This window comes from Haemaphysalis longicornis, unplaced genomic scaffold, assembly GCF_048455015.1.
Source record: "Haemaphysalis longicornis isolate Haplotype H1 unplaced genomic scaffold, Haemaphysalis longicornis Haplotype H1 scaffold_1, whole genome shotgun sequence".
Classification (NCBI taxonomy): Eukaryota; Metazoa; Arthropoda; class Arachnida; order Ixodida; family Ixodidae; genus Haemaphysalis; species Haemaphysalis longicornis.
Genome location: NW_027526203.1, coordinates 138,695,038 through 138,713,257, shown reverse-complemented (window position 1 = coordinate 138,713,257; position 18,220 = coordinate 138,695,038).

Genomic DNA, 18,220 nt, shown 5'->3' with positions numbered 1-18,220 from the left:
GTTAGCTACAACAGATTAATTGTGTATACTAAAATTGAATAGCAACAGAGGTAAAAACAAAGACAATGGAGATGGCTGGTGTAGAGGGCCAGGTTGTGATTATGCATGATTTGATATGAGTTTCAGAAATTGAACTTCTGATAGATACTTAAAAACACGTTTGACAGTAAACATTGGTTCACCGCCTAAGAAGTACGATGGGTGGAGTGGGATTTGTTGTCTGTAGATTTCTGGAAAGTGTTTGCGTCGTGTGGTGTGGAGTGCCTTGCATGTGATTAGTATGTGAACTACGGATAGGCCCTCTCCACACCTGCTGCACACGGGTCTCTGAGACCCAGTAAGCAAGTTTGAGTGTGTTACATAAGTGTGGCCTATCCGTAGCCTGGCTAAGGCTACTTCCGTGTGTCTGTCTTGTTTGTCTGTTATGTATCTACCTAGGTGTGGCTTTATAGTGTAGAGTTTGTTCTCTGTTTGTGTGTCCCATGCTTCCTGCCAAGATTTGCGCAAGGCTGTCCGTACCAGTGGCTTCAGGTCGAGGTAGGGAACACACGGTACATCTATGCTACTGCGGTGAGCAGCCACAGCGGCACCCTGGTCAGCAATTTCGTTCCCCCGAATGCCACTGTGACCTGGAACCCAGCAAACAATTATTTTTAGTTTTGCGTGATCAGCAAATGTTAGAGCTTTAATTAGATGCTGGAGCACAATGTTTTTCGTAGGTCTGAAGTAATGCAAGGCTGTTACCACACTTAGAGAGTCTGTAAAGATAATTGAGTGTTCTGTTCTGGTTTGTGTAATGTGTTGTACTGCTAATAAGATACCATGCGCTTCTGCCGTAAGAATGCTGCTATTTCTGTGTAATGTCTTCCTACTGGTAAAGGTGGGGCCATATGCAGAACATGCGACGGCCGAAGAAGACTTTGAAGCATCGGTGTAGAAGGCGGTGTGCGGGTGTTTGTGTTGTAACTGTAGGAACTGCTGTAGTATAAGTTCTCTGGGCGCATTTCGTTTGTCGATATGTTTAAAAGAAATATCACACGAAATTGCTGACCTCTCCCAAGGCGAAACGAGGTCAGCAATGGAAGACTTTATGCTCTCCTCAAATGAAATCCCTAGTTCCTCATCGAGGGCTCTCACTCGTATAGAGAAAGGAACGGGTATCGACGGCCGTGCTGCAAACAACGGATCGGATGAAATGTTGCTTATGATAAAGCTACATGGGTGATTTTTTTACAGAAGTCGCCTTAATAGCATACAGCAAGGAAGTGTAAGAACGCTGGTGTTCAAGGCTCCACCTATCACACTCTGCATACAGGCTTTCAATGGGACTCGTCCGGAACGCTCCAGATGCAAGACGGAGACCCAAGTGCAGGACTGGGTCCAACATTTTCAGAGCAGTTTTACAGGCGGACCCATAGACGACACTCCCGTAGTCCAACCGTGAGCCAATAAGGCTGGTAAAAACGCGGAGGAGTATTTGTTTGTCCACTCCGTAGGAGCAATGCGAGAGGACCTTCAGGATATTCATGGTTTTCAGGCATTTCTGTTTCAGGTGTTTTATATGCGGAATGAATGTCAGTTTTTCATCAAGTACCACGCCTAAAAATTTGTGTTTCTTTTTGAGAGGGATTGAAACACTTTTAAGCTTAATATCATGATCAGCATGAATCCCTCGCCTCCTTGAAAATAGAAGAGAATACACTTTTCTGGATTAAGCTTAAATCCATTCCTGTCTGCCCAGTCAGCGACTTTGTTGACACCAAGCTGGGCTTGCCTCCCGCAAACCGACAGATTACAGGATTTGAAGGAGATTTGAACATCATCTACATAGAGGGAGTAAGAAATGGTTGGTGGTAAGCCTTTCCCAAGAGAGTTCATTTTTATAATAAACAGCGTGCAGCTCAAAACACCCCCTTGAGGCACACCGTTTTCCTGAACGTGAGCTCGGGAATATGTATTGCCCACTCTCACACGAAAAGTTCTTTCTGACATGTAACTTGCAAGCGTATTTAACATGTTGCCTGACAAACCAAAAGACTTAAGGTCGCTAAGAATTCCATAGCGCCATGCAGTATCATACGCTTTTTCAATATCTAAAAATACTGTCATACAATACTGTTTATGAAGAAATGCATCTTTGATGTAGGATTCTAAAGCAACGAGTTGATCATTTGTAGATCGACCTGCCCTGAAGCCTGCCTGGCAGCTCTCGAGAAGTCCGTTGTACTCCAAAAAGTACACAAGCCTTCTGTTAATAATCTTCTCGAGGAGCTTACCCAGGTAGCTTGTCAGGGCGATAGGGCGATAACTGGCGGGGGAGGATGGGTCCTTCCCCTCCTTCAGAAAAGCAATAACTATAGCCTCCCTCCAAGACCTCGGGATGTGCCCCGAGAGCCATATTTTGTTGTAAAGGTGAAGGAGTGTTACAAGAGTGTCTGTGTGCAGGTGTTGTATCATTGTATATGTTATGTTGTCTGGGCCCGGAGCTAAAGGCTTACAGCCGCTGAGAGCAGCCCTTAGTTCATAAAGCGAGAACTCGGAGTTATATGAAGTGGCTGATCTGTTGTTATCACATAATGGCTTCTTTTCAGCGGCCGTTTTATGTTTCAGGAAAGTGTGTAATGTGCGGAACTAGACACGTGTTGGAAATGTGCGAGTGTGTTAGCCTGATCTTCGAGCGTGTCTCCTGTTGGGCTAACCAGGGGCAGGCTGTGTGTCTGGTGCACTTTAAGTTTCCGTATTCTTGTCCAGACTTTGTGGGTGTCAGTGTACGAGTTTATGGATGTGAGGAAGGCACGCCAACTCTCCCTCTTTGCCTCATGGCGCACGCGCTTCCACCGGGCCTTCGCTCGTTTGAAAGATATCAGGTTATCTGAAGTAGGGTATCGACGAAGGATACCCCACGCCTTGTTCTGGGCCTCTCGTGCCTGCCTATAGTCCTGGTTCCACCAGGGCCTCCTTTGGTTGCGTGGGGCACTGGAGACCTGGGGAATGGACTTTTCAGCGGCGTCAAGAATGTGCGCCGTGACCAGTTGGGTTGCTTCCTCTATGTGTAGGTGTGTTATGGATGTGTGGTGTAGTTTAGATGTTTCTGTGAACGTGTTCCAATTAGCTCTTACTTCATTTAACTTTTTGTGGGAAGGGGAACTGTTTCGGCCTATATATGACAGTGAGGTAGGGAAGTGGTCACTACCGTACGGGTTGGTGTCCACCTCCCATTCTAGGGAAGGGAAGAGAACTGCTGAGCCGATAGCTAAGTCTAGATGTAAATAAGTGTTGTGTGCTATGTTATGGTATGTAGGCTGTTTCTTGTTAAATAGGCATGCTCCTGATGATGTTAAGAACCTTTCAATGAGGCGACCCCGCGCATCTGTTCGAGAAGAGCCCCAGAGTGAGTTGTGTGCATTCAGGTCACCTAATAGTATATAAGGTTCAGGTAACTGATCTATCAGAGTTTCGAAATCAGAACTTGTTCGCCGATGATCAGGAGGGATGTATATGGAGCATATTGTTACTAGCCTGTGAAAGATTATCGTTCGGATGGCAACAGCCTCGAGGTTAGTGCTCAGAATAACCGGATGACATACTAAGGATTTTTGTGCGATTATAGCCACACCACCAGAAGAGGTTGGGCACCCATCTCTGTCCTTTCTGAAAACCAGATAATTGTTGAGGAAGTTGGCATGTTTTTTGTATGCACATGACACTTGTTTGGTTAGCATGCAGTAACTCGTATACATCAAGATTTTTAAGAAGGCCTCTACAGTTCCATTGGATGATATTTTGTCTTCCCATTATAGCCATTTAAGAGCAACTGGAGTTGTCTATGAGTGTGTATTCATGTGTTATCTCTTGGGGCTTGTACTCTTGGGAGGGGCTTTTTGGGCCTGTCTGTTGGCTTGGACGTCGAAGGCCGTTCTTTGCGCTGCGATGCAGGTAGATACGGCCCGACGTCCATCTAATTTCCAGATGTCCTGGGTGTGCCCGACAGACTGGGCTCCCTGGACCTGGATGTAGCACCCTTTAGGGTGTTCTTCTCTTCAACCACCACTGCCGAGGGCGCCACGGGCGGGACAGGTGGTGGGGCGAGATTTGGAGAGGGTGTGGTTTCCTCCGTGTCCATTTCCACAGGGCTCTCGGGTGTGCTCGAGACCTGTGAGGCAGGAACAGGAGTGACTACGCTCCCATCAGCATGAGTGGTCACCTCAACCACTGCCGGTCCAGCAAGTGGCGTGGTGACCGGGGCGGCTGCCACAGGCAGCCTCGTGGGGGGCGGAGGCAGGAGCAAGTCAGCTGAGCTGTATTGCGTCGCCACCGAACCCAGGCGCCGCTCCGCCCCCCGGCGAGCAGCGTCGGCGTACCTTCCGGAATTGAAGAGTGCAAACCTCTTCCGGGCCTCCAGAAAGCTGATGTTTTCATTGACCTTCAATATGATGATTTGTTTTTCTTGTTTGAATGTTTCACACGATCGTGAATATGCTGCGTGAGGTCCGTGGCAGTTAGGGCAGGTGAAGTTGCTTGCGTCGCAGTTGTCTGTGAGATGATCAGGTTGACCACACTTTGCACATTTTGGTCTCCCCCGGCAAGAGTTCGTGCCGTGCCCATACCGCTGGCATTTGTAGCAGCGGCGTGGTTTTGGCACATACGGGCGCGTGGGACATCGCAAGCAACCTGCCGTCACGAATTCTGGTAGTGGGGTTCTGTCAAAGGTCAAAATTACGTGCTTTGTTTTAATCTCTTTGCTATCTCGTCGTATTGTGATGCGCCGGACTGCTGTGACCGGATGTCACGCAGTCCTTCACGCAGTCACGCAGTCCTTCAAGGATGTCGGTTTCGGTTTCGTTGATTAGATCGAGTTCGGAGATGACGCCTTGAGAAGAGTTTAAGGTTCTGTGAGGTGTGATCGTAATTTCTAGACCATCGATGTTAGTTTGTTGAAGGAACTTATTGGCCTGCTCTTTGTGGCTGACTTCAATGAGCACATCACCAGAAGTAAGTTTTTTCGCCTTGTAGTTTTTTCCAGCAACACTTTCAAGAAACTTTGCAACAAGGAAGACTGATTTTCCACTTACAGGGGTTTCTTTGTCAAGAGATTGCATAATGAGGAAGCGAGGAAAGATGTTATTGCTTCGGAGGTCAATGTTCAGAAGAGGTTTGGAAGTTACTTCGGTGCGGGAGCTTTTGAGGACCCGATCATTTGGTTTGGAGGGTTTAGATAATACCATAAGCTATAGAATAAAAGCAGGGGACGGGGGTACTTTCATCGCTCGGGTTACCCTGATACCGAGAGAGGTCCCGGAGCTCCCTGCCTGGTAAACAGACAGGGAGCCCATCCGCCGGAGCTTGACCTGGGCTCCGACAGCCACCGTTTGTGGTTTGTACCCTTCACCTGAAAAACACATCACCACGGTAGGCCACAGCTTATGTTGGTGGCTCGGGGTCCGTGGTATCGCCAGTACCGTCACCCAGATTACTCAAGGTGCCCCGTGCGGGGAGTGGTCCTCAAGGAAGCGAATCCTCAGGTTTAGGAACCGAATGTTGTCGTCATCTGGCACCTAGTAACCACAAGAGGCTTGAGGAATTCTCTGAAAGTTTCTAGTACCTGCGCGACCTACGGGTGGAACATTTGCGAATCATAACGCAGAAAAATGAGATAATCATCCACGTAATGGAAAGGCCTTATGACGGAAAATTCGCTCAACCATTCCTCCAACGCCGTGTCGAACTTCGCCAATAGCAAGTCACTCAAAAAAGACGCTATGGACGACCCGATTGCGACAACTTTTTTGATGTACATTTTTTCGTTCCATTCGACGAACGTCGACGTAAGGTTCGAAGATAGCAGGTCTAGGAACCCTTGATAACTCACACCAGCCGTGCTCTAAAAAGCCACTGCTCCAAAACTGTCCATGCAGCCTTCTATGCATTTTAACAGGTCTTTGTGCGGTAGCGAATAATAAAGGTCTTTTATATCAATCGAGAAAGCCCTCAACCTTGTGTTCGATTGCTGCGTCAGAATTTCAGTGACTTCTCTGGAAGTTTCAATTCTGAAAGGGTCGTCTACTGGAAAAACCTTAAGCTTGTCCTGAAAAAACCACCCTAGTTCGTTTTGCCAAGAACCTTTTTCCGAGAAGATTGTCCTTAAAGGCATGTCAACCTTGCGTGTCTTGGCTGAAAAGAACATGTTAAGGGCTAGTTTGTCACTCTTCCCAATTTTTCTCGCCAAGGCGGTCAATTCCAGTTCAGAACACAGCTTCTTATTCTGCGCTGCATTTCACCACTATGAATTACCAACTATCCCAATCTACAGCTTTACTAAGTTGACGGCGTCGTTCGGCGGCACCGCGACGACCGCGCCGATACAGCGCCGACAAGTAGAAAGCGGAGACCACCGAATTCGCCTGCCCACTGCTGCGTTGATGTGTGTTGCTAGGCTTAATTTGTGAACTCTACCACACTCCCCAAGGTATATTTGGTAAACAGGGATGCTGTTCATACTACGAGTTGCCTTGAAGAATGCCTCGAGTGGTTCAAAGTGTGAAGTGTGTGCGCTGCCATGCTACTGAGGGTTGACGTGAACTCCACTGGTGGATTCACAGAAAGGCGAGAAACGGTGGCATATACTAGTCTTAAAAAATAACTTGTGAAATGGTCACACAAAAAAGCAGCCTCCGCGGGTCGAACTGCCGACCTTCAAAAGCTGAAGCAGAATGGTTAACTAGCAGGATATTGAGTTTTTTTTTTGCAACACAATATTTATTTTACACAGATGTACATATGAGGCGGTTTTCTCGATATCAGCCAGATCCAGAAACCGAAACTAAGTCGGATAAAACTGCAGCGACAAGGAAGACTTGGCAACTTTCCCCTAAAAAAGGAGTGGTAAGAAAATAGTTAAGATAACGCCCTGAAAACGTGTACGCACATTGCAGTTCGTATCGAAAATGAGCCAGATCCTGCTGTTGCACCGGTAGAATTGAGTCAAGTCCATTTGCCCAATCGGAGTTTGCTTTTTGTTTGACTGTTCGTACTGTTTCGTGGGTGTTTTCGGAAGTTTTTTTTTGCTTTTTGGAGCTGGCTTATTATGAATTCAGACGGCAATTGGGAAATAGGCGAAAGATCTGTCCCCAGAAATTAACGACAAAGTGTACGAAATGAAACTGAGAGATATGAAACGATTATTTTATTTCGTCTCACCTGTCCCTACGAGATAACTCTAGTTATATGTAGTTTTACTCCCATGTTTACCATCTTAGTACTTAAATAAATATCCGCCTCTTACTAGCCCTGGCAAATATCCCCCTCCCTCTGAGAGTATGAACCACTTCATTAAGGAGAAGAAGATATGAGCAGCCTTCTTGTGAAGCGTTTTAGAAAATCACGGCAAAACAATAGAGAGCCTGCTTACTTCTTGAGTGCCTTAAGGCGTTCCAATAATATGTTAAGGAAGGATTGGAAAAGAGCTGATAATGGTGCCAAAAGGACTTGCCTGCTCTCCATGTGTGGTTCTACTGGGCTTGAGGCCCTGTTGCATATTTTTAATGCATTGACCACCAAACCTCCATTGCACCTTGTTTGAAAGTCCCGTTATATAAAGTCCTCATAAGAGTTCCGCATCAACTTCAGTGTTTCAATTTAATATGAGCGAAATTGAAACTTATCACCCTAGTACTGCTAAAATTCACGGCACAATTTTTAATTACTTGTGGCCATAACGCTCCCGTAGCTGATATGTAAAATATATCATATAAAAACTGACGGCGTGGCATTTAGATATGGTAACAAACTTCCGCTTTCTGCTCAAATTTGGGTTAGGTGGATCTGGCTCATGTCGAAAAAAAAAAAAAAAAAAAAGTCCCCCGCACGGGGCACCTTGAGCAATCTTGGTGACGGTACTGGCGATACCGCGGACCCCGAGCCCCCAAACATAAGCTGGATCCAACCGTGGTGATGTGTTTTTAAGGTGAAGGGTAGAAACCTCTAACGGTGGCCGTCGGAGCCCAGGTCAAGCTCCGGCGGATGGGCTCCCTGTCTGTTTACCAGGCAGGGAGCTCCGGGACCTCCTCAGCTATCAGGGTAAGGTTGTGGAAGAAAGTACCCCCGTCTCCCTGCTTTTATACTATGCTTTATGGTATTGTCTAAACCCCCCCCCAACCGTGATCGGTCCCTGAAAAGGGGCCGCACCGAAGTATCCTTTCCTCCGTTGCCGTCGTTAACCTTTCCTGAACCGGACCATTTTTCTCGATTTCTTGTGATGGAATCCCTCAATCCAACCCACCCTCTTGCATCTCAGTCAGTCTTCTTGATCGCCAAGTATCTTGAAGCCATAGTAGGAAAATCGTATAAATGCAAAAAACAAAGGTCTGGTGAACTCTTAATTGAAATAAATGACAAGCAGCAGTCTGCAAAGCTTCTAGCTCAGACTAGACTGGCTGATCTTGACATCCGGGTCACACCCCATCGGAGCCTCAACAGCTCGCAGGGTGTGATATCCGAGACAGACCTCCTGAACGAAACCGATGCGGATCTCCTTGCCGGCTTGAAGGATCAGGGCGTCACTGCCGTGAGACGCATCACCATCCGCAGAGACGACAAGGAGATTCCCACCAAACACATTATCTTGACTTTCGACCGCGCAATTCTTCCACAATACATAAATGCAGGTTTTATCCGTTGCTCCATCCGTCCGTACATCCCGAACCCGCGGCGCTGTTTTAAGTGCCAGCGGTTCGGGCATGGTACGAACTCTTGCCGTGGCCGAACGACGTGTGCAAAGTGCGCGGCGCACGATCATCCGAGCGAGAACTGCTCAGCCGAAACTCTCACTTGTGTAAACTGCGGGGGGCCGCATGCGGCATACTCCCGCAAGTGCGAAAAATTTCAACTAGAAAAGAAAATCATCAACATCAAAGTCACTGAAAACATCACCTTCCCAGAGGCGCGAAAGAGGTTCGCCTCTTTCCCCCTGGGGAGGTACGCCGACGCGGCTCGCCGGGGGGCGGAGCGGCGTCTCGTTTCCACAGGGACCCAGTTCAGCGAGTCTGACCTGGTCCCTCGCCCGCCCCCCCCCCCTGGGTTGCCTCTGGCAGCCCAACCCGCCACCACGCCGCTTGCTGAGGCAGCAGCGGTTGTGGTGGCAACCTCTTCCGTCGGGACCGGTGCCGCTCCCGCCTCTGTCTCCCCGCCCTCCAGTGCGTTGGAGGGTACAGAGGTGATGGACACCACGGGCCCCGCACCGGTTCCCACCGCCACCGCACCGCCTGTGCCACCTCTGGCGCCCCGGACGCCCTCGGCGGTGGCTGCTCAAACGAAGGGCTCCCGAGGGGGGGCCAAGTCCAGGGGGCCCGGTCCGTCGGGCACCCCTCGGACATCCTACGACGAGATGCATGTCGGGCCGTTCCTGCCTGCAACGCAGCGCAAGGAACGCGTCCCGACGCCAAAGCCTCCCGACAAGCCAAAAAAGGCGAGAGTCACAGCCCCGAAAGACGACACATAAACAAACACACACACTCCAGTAGCTCTCACACTAAATAATGGGAAGAGAAAACATAATTCAATGGAACTGTAGAGGCCTTCTTAAAAATTTTGACGATGTATACGAAATACTGCATGCTAATCAGCCAAGTGTGATGTGTCTTCAGGAGACGCATTTGAATTCCAAGCACACAAATTTCTTAAATAGGTACATGGTCTTCAGAAAGGACAGGGATGGCTGCACACACTCTTCGGGCGGTGTAGCCATAATAGCCCGGAAATCCCTAGCATGCCACCCTGTCGCTCTCAACACCGTCCTTGAGGCTGTAGCAATACGCACAATAATTTTTAATAGGTTGATAACGGTATGCTCCATATACATTCCTCCTGATGTCACACTTTTGAGCTCTGACTTCGAGGCGCTGGTCGACCAGCTACCCGAACCGTACATCCTAACAGGCGACCTTAATGCACACAACTCTCTTTGGGGCTCCTCCAGAACGGATGCCCGAGGTCGCCTGTTGGAGAAGTTTCTTACATCCTCCGGAGCATGCCTTTTCAACAAAAAACAGCCTACATATCATAACTTAGGACACAATACATACTCTCATCTTGACTTGGCTATTGGTTCCGCAGTTCTCTTTCCATGTTTTGAGTGGGGTGTGGGCACGGACCCATATGGTAGTGACCATTTCCCCACTTCATTAACGTATATAGGTATAGGCCCGAGCAGTCCATCTTCCCATAACAGGTTTAATGAATCCAAAGCAAACTGGAGTACATTCACAGAAACATCTAAACTACACCACACAACCATAAAACACCTACACGTGGAGGAAGCCGCCCAACTCGTCACGGCGCACATCCTCGACGCCGCCGAAAAGTCCATTCCCCAGGCCTCCAGTGGGTCCCGCAGCCCAAGGAGGCCCTGGTGGAACGAGGACTGCAGGCGGGCGCGAGAGGCCCAGAACAATGCGTGAGGTGTCCTTCGCCGGTACCCCACGTCAGATAACATCATTTCTTTTAAACGGGCAAAGGCTTTTGGAAAGCGAGTGCGTCGTGAGGCGAAAAGGGAGAGTTGGCGCACCTTCTTCACTTCCATCAACTCGTACACTGACACACATAAAGTCTGGACACGAATACGAAAACTAAAAGGACAACAGACACACAGCCTCCCCCTGGTTAGTACAACAGGGGACACACTGGAAGCCCAGGCTAACACACTTGCACAACACTTCGAACACGTGTCCAGTTCAGCACACTACACAAACACTTTCATGAAACACAAAACATCTGTAGAAAAGAAGTCCCTGCGTGATCACAACAAGTCGCACACTTCTTACAATTGTCCTTTTTCAATTCATGAGCTGAAGGTTGCTCTCAGCACATGTAAGCCTTCAGCTCCAGGTGCAGACAAAATCACATACACCATGATACAACACCTACACCCAGACACTCTTGAAACACTCCTACATCTATACAACAACATATGGCTTTCGGGGCACATTCCTCGCTCATGGAGGGAGGCCATAGTGGTGGCTTTCTTGAAGGCAGGAAAGGACCCTTCCTCTCCCGCCAGTTATCGTCCCATTGCCCTGACAAGCTGCCTGTGTAAGCTCTTTGAGAAGATGATAAACAAGAGACTCGTGTACTTCTTAGAGTACCATGGTCTTCTCGAGAGCTGCCAGGCAGGCTTCAGGGCGGCATCATCATAGCTCATACTCATTCAAAGCAAGGGACAGGCCTCCACACGACGCAAACATTTTCCTGAACTGTACAGACAACTTAACCCGCTATACCCTTCACACTTCTTGGCCGACAGCCCAATTTTTATATTAAGCGTGTTTTTCAGTTTTTATCAGATGTGAAGTTTTTCCAGCTTTGTTCCATCATGCATATTCATCCTGGCCCTATACGCCAGCTATCTTTAATCTTTATGGATTTCAAGAAGCTTCACTTTTGTTTTTTTCTGAGATAATTTAGTATATAATTGCACATCTGTGTCATCATCAAATAATTTTGCCTTTGGCACGTTTTGCCCTTTTTGGCCTGGCACCACTACACGCAAACGATCAATCAAACATGATCTGTCCAAGGCCGCACTGAAGTGTCTTTTCCACCACTTCATAACTTGAGTTTTCCAAAACTGAACTAGTCTAGCTTCTTATTGATTGAATCACTCGATCAGTCAAACGCTCTTGCTACAGAGTCAGTACTTCTCTTGTCCAAATTTCGTTAAGGTTCCCGCACGGGGCACCTTGAGCAATCTTGGTGGCGGTACTGGCCATACCGCGGACCCCGAGCCGCCAAACATAAGCTGGAGCCAACCGGGGCGATGTGTTTATAGGTGGAGGGTTAGAAACCACGAACGGTGGCCGTCGGTGCCCATGTCAAGCTCCTGCTGATGGGCTCCCTGTCTGTTCACCAGGCAGGGAGCTCCGGGACCTCTTTGACCATCAGGGTAAAGTCAAAGAAGAAAGTACCCCGTCCCCTGCTTCTATACTATGATATATGGCATTTTCTAAACCCCCCCCAAACGCGATCGGCCCCCGAAAAGGGGCCGCACCCAAGTTTCTTCTCCTCCGTTGCAATCAATCTCTCTCCCAAAGCCTAATAATTTCCATATTAATGGAATCAGTTGACAAAACAAAGCCCATCACATCCCAGTCTGTGTTTCTAATCTTCAAGTTTCTTGAAAGCCTTATCGGTAAGTCATACAAGGCTAAGAAACTCACAACGGGAAAAGTTTTGATAGAAGTAGAAAACAAACAACAATCCTCTAACCTCCTCAAGCAAGCGCGCATGGTAGATGTTGACATCAAGATCACGCCCCATCGCAGCCTCAATAGCTGCCAGGGCGTGATCTCTGATCGGGATCTAATGAATGAGACTGAAGCAGATCTGCTCGAGGGCCTCCGAGATCAGGGCGTGACAGCAGTGAGGCGAATCACTATACGCCGAAATGATGAAATAATTCCTACCAAGCACATCATCTTGACACTTGACCGTTCAAACCTTCCTGAGTCGGTCAACGCAGGTTTCTTGAGATCACCAATCCGACCCTACGTGCCGAACCCACGCCGCTGTTTCAAGTGTCAGCGGTTTGGGCACGGCACAACGTCTTGTCGTGGTAAATTGACGTGCGCAAAATGTGCAGCACATGATCATCAAACTCAGAATTGTAAATCCGAGAACTTCACCTGTGCGAACTGCCAGGGACCACACGCTGCCTATTCTAGGAGCTGTGAAAAGTTCAAACAAGAAAAACAGATCATTGCCTTGAAAGTCAACGAAAACATCACCTTCCCAGAGACCAGTGACCAGTTCCAGCACGAAAAGAAAATAATAAACATCGATGTCACAGAGAACATCAACTTCCCAGGTGCGCGAAAGAGGTTCGCCGCGTTCCCTCTGATGAGGTACGCCGACGCAGCTCGCCGGGGGGCGGAGCGGCGTCTGGTTTCGGCGGGGACCCAGTACCGCGAGTCGGACTTGGTCCCGCCCTCGCCTCCCCTTGGGCGGAATATGGCAGCCCAATCCGCCTCCACACCGCTCGATCACCCAGCAGCGGCTGTGGTGGCAACGTCTGTTGGGGATGCCGCTGCATCCACTGCTTCCTCTCCACCGGACAAAAGCACACGCAAGGGCACGGAGATGAAGACGGAGGCAGTTGCAGCGACCCCCTCTCTCGCCTCACTGCCTGTGCCATCTGTGGTGCTCCCCACGCCTTCGGCACTGGCAGCGCAGGCGAAGAATACCCGAAAGGCTACCACGTCAAGGGGGCCCAGTCCGCTGGGCACCCCCTTGCCTTCAGATGATGACATGGATGTCGAGCCCTTCCGGCTTTCACCGCAGCGGAAGGAACGGGCTGCGACGCCCAGGTCAGTAGAGAAGGCCAGAAAACCCCTTCCAAGAGTTCAAGCCCCGAAAGACCCTACATAAATAGTCACACTCCAGTAGCTCCGAACACATCATAATGGGAAGAGAAAATATAACACAATGGAACTGCAGAGGCCTTCTGAATAATCTTCACGATGTACACGAAATACCTCATGCATATCAGCCAAGTGTAATGTGTGTTCAGGAAACACATTTGAATTCCAAGCACATAAATTTCTTGAATAGTTACATGTTCTTCAGAAAGGACAGGGATGGCTGCACGCACTCTTCTGGAGGTGTGGCCATAATTGCCCGAAAACCTTTAGCATGCCACCCTGTTACTCTGAACACTGTCCTTGAGGCTGTGGCAATTCGAACAATAATATTTAATAGGTTGATAACGGTATGCTCCATAAACATTCCTCCAGATGTTTCACTTTCGAGCTCTGACTTCGAGGCGCTGGTTCACCAGCTGCCCGAACCGTACATCCTTACAGGCGACCTTAATGCTCACAACTCTCTTTGGGGCTCCACCAGAACGGATGCCCGAGGTCGCCTGATAGAGAAGTTCCTTACATCCTCCGGAGCATGCCTTTTCAACAAAAAACAGCCTACATACCATAACTTAGGACACAATACATACTCGCATCTTGACTTGGCTATTGGTTCCGCAGTTCTCTTTCCATGTCTTGATTGGGGTGTGGGCACAGACCCATATGGTAGTGACCATTTCCCCACTTCATTAACGTATATAGGTATAGGCCCGAGCAGTCCATCTTCCCATAAAAGGTTTAATGAATCACAAGCAAACTGGAGCACATTCACACAAACATCTCAACTACACCACACATCCATAAAACACCTACACGTGGAGGAAGCCGCCCAACTCGTCACGGCGCACATCCTCGACGCCGCCGAAAAGTCCATTCCCCAGGCCTCCAGTGGGTCCCGCTGCCCAAGGAGGCCCTGGTGGAACGAGGACTGCAGGCGGGCGCGAGAGGCCCAGAACAAGGCGTGGGGTGTCCTTCGCCGGTACCCCACGTCAGACAACCTCATTTCTTTTAAACGGGCAAAAGCTTTTGGGAAGCGAGTGCGTCGTGAGGCGAAAAGGGAGAGTTGGCGCACCTTCCTCACTTCCATCAATTCATACACTGATACACACAAAGTCTGGACACGAATACGAAAACTAAAAGGACAACAGACACACAGCCTGCCCCTGGTTAGTACAACAGGGGACACACTGGAAGACCAGGCTAACACACTTGCACAACACTTCGAACACGTGTCCAGTTCAGCACACTACACAAACACTTTCATGAAACACAAAACATCTGTAGAAAAGAAGTCCCTGCGTGATAACAACAAGTCGCACACTTCTTACAATTCTTGTTTTTCAATTCATGAGCTGAAGGTTGCTCTGAGCACATGTAAGACGTCAGCTCCAGGTGCAGACAAAATCACATACACCATGATACAACACCTACACCCAGACACTCTTGAAACACTCTTACACCTATACAATAAAATATGGCTTTCGGGGCACATTCCTCGCTCTTGGAGGGAGGCCATAGTAGTGGCTGTCCTAAAGGAAGGGAAGGACCCTTCCTCTCCTGCCAGTTATCGCCCCATTGCCCTGACAAGCTGCCTGTGTAAGCTCTTCGAGAAGATGATAAACAGGAGACTTGTGTACTTCTTAGAGTACAATGGTCTTCTCGAGAGTTGCCAGGCAGGCTTCAGGGCGGGGCGATCTACCAACGATCAACTCGTTGCATTAGAGGCGTATATAAAAGATGCTTTCCTCCATAAGCAGTACTGTATGACAGTATTCTTTGATCTAGAAAAGGCGTATGATACTGCTTGGAGATATGGTATCCTCATCGACCTAAAGTCCTTTGGCATAAGGGGTAACATGATGAACACGCTTTCTAGTTACATGTCCGAAAGGACGTTTCGCGTGCGACTTGGAACTGCACTTTCTGGGGTTCATGTGTTGGAAAACGGCGTGCCCCAGGGTGGAGTTTTAAGTTGCACCCTTTTTATTGTAAAAATGAATTCCCTCAGGAAGGCGTTGCCACCATCGATTTCCTGCTCCGTTTATGTAGACGACGTACAATTATCCTTTAAGTCTTGTAACCTCTCTGTCTGCGAGCGCCAAGTCCAGCTTGGTGTTAACAAGCTAGCTGGTTGGGCAGACAGCAACGGTTTTAAATTTAATTCAGGGAAGTGCACTTGTGTCTTATTTTCCAAGAGGCGTGGCATCCGACCGGATCCAGACATTCATCTCAATGGTGTCTCGATTCCTGTCAAGAAAGAACACAAGTTTTTAGGTATAATCTTTGACGAAAAGCTCACGTTTATCCCACATATAAAACAACTAAAACATAAATGCTTAAAAACAATGAATATCCTGAAGGTTCTGTCGCACATTTCCTTTGGTGCTGACAAACAACTTCTTTTACGTGTTTTTACCAGCTTGATAGGCTCACGACTGGACTATGGTAGCGTTGTCTATGGGTCAGCCACTAAAACATCCCTCAGAATGCTGGACCCCGTGCTTCATCTAGGGCTCCGCTTGTCGTGTGGTGCCTTTCGGACTAGTCCAGTCGAAAGTCTGTATGTAGAGTGCAACAAATGGAGCCTAGAACGTCAGCGAGCCTACACAGACCTGCTTTATGCTTTTAAAATCTCATCAATGCCTCACCATCCTTTTACGTCAGTTTTTTATGATACATCAATATCTCAACTTCTTACTAATCGCCCATCAGTCTCTGCTCCCTTCGCTTTCAGAGTAAGAGAAGAAGCGTCACAACTTGATGTCATGTTCTCAGACACCATCAAAACCTCCTCTACTGAACTTCTAGTACCGTGGCAGCTTCGCCCGGTATCATGTGATGTATCTTTTAAAAGTGTCGAGATAAACAGAGTGCCTAGAAGCGCGATCGTGCAACATTTCTTGTCCCTGCAGCACAAATACAAGTGTGCTGAATTTTACACAGATGCTTCTAAAACTGCCACAACTGTTTCCTGTGCTGCGCATGGTGGTGGTACCTTTAATGTCTGTAGAACTATGAATAGAAATACAAGTATCTTTACGGCAGAGGCCTATGGCATACTTCTTGTAGTTAAACATATTGTTCTAAGTCGAATTCCGAAATCTGTAATTTATACTGATTCTTTAAGTGTTGTGCGTACATTATCCTCACAGAAGTCTAAAAACCATGTGGTCAATACTCTCATTAGTACTATTATGACTGTGTATGCGTTAAACCTTGAGGTGACCGTGTGCTGGGTGCCAGGGCACTCTGGAATTCCAGGTAATGAGACCGCAGACCGAATGGCGGGCGCTGCTGCCCTTACAACAACAGTTGACATAACAACAATACCCTACACCGACCTCAAATCACACATCAGACAACACCTTCGCACAACATGGCAAGCGCACTGGAATCAACAGACTGACAACAAACTACACATTATAAAGCCACTCTTGGGAGCATACACCACGGATACTCACAACAGACACAACGAAGTTACCCTGGCTCGATTACGGATAGGCCACACGCATGCAACACATTCCCACCTGCTCACGGGATCTCCAAGACCCCTGTGTAGCAGGTGCGGGGAGGGCCTATCCGTAGTCCACATACTAATAACATGCAAGGCACTTCACACAACACGACACAAACACTTCAGAGAACTCTACAGACAACATATCCCACTACACCCATCGCTGTTTCTAGGTGACGATGCCAGTGTTCCTATGAAACGTGTGTTTGATTATTTGTCAGATGTTAAGTTTTTAAACCTTATCTCATATCACGCATAATCAAATCTGGCCCTATACACCAGCCATCACCATCACCTTTAATTGATTTTACAATGTCCGATTTACATGTTTTTATACCTACCTTTTTATGGTAATCACTTCGCTTCATTATATAACTTATTTTCTGGCGCTCTTTGCCCTCGCTGGCCTTGCGCCATGAAACACCAACCATCATCATCATCATTTCATGTATCTGCAGGATAAATACAGGGCTGCAGAGTTTTTCACTGATGCTTCCAAAACGTTCACTGCGGTGTCTTGTGCTGCTCATGGACCCAATTTTGAAGGAGGTAGAGCCATGAATGCAAAGACAAGTATTTTTTCGGCAGAAGCATATGGCATCTTTCTGGCTGTAGATCACACAGTTGAACATCATATTCCTAAATCTATCATCTATACAGATTCGCTGAGCATCGTCCGTGCATTATCATCCGGAAAGTCATCGAAAAACCATGTAGTTAACCTTGTCTTGAAATCAATTGTGCTGGCGTATTCTTCAAACCTTGAGGTGACTGTGTGTTGGGTGCCAGGCCACTCTGGCATCGGCGGAAATGAACTGGCGGATGAAATGGCCGCCAATGCTGCACTCCGAAACACAGTAGACATAACAACACTACCTTACACAGACCTCAAGCCACACATAAGACAACACTTGCGCAGAACATGGCAAACACACTGGAATGAACAGACAGACAACAAACTGCATGTAATAAAGCCACACTTGGGACGGTACACATCTGACCCGCACAACAGACACACGGAAGTCGCCTTGGGTAGGCTGCGGATAGGGCACACCCATGCAACGCACTCGTATCTGCTGACGGGATCTCCTAGACCCCAGTGCGGCAGGTGCGGAGAGGCCCTATCCGTAGTGCACATACTAATCACATGCAAGGCACTTCACACAACACGACACAAACACTTCAGAGAACTCTACAGACAACATATTCCCCTACATCCATCGTTTTTTCTAGGTGACGATGCCATTGTTTCCGTCAAACGTGTGTTTGAGTATTTGTCAGAAGTCAAGTTTTTAAACCT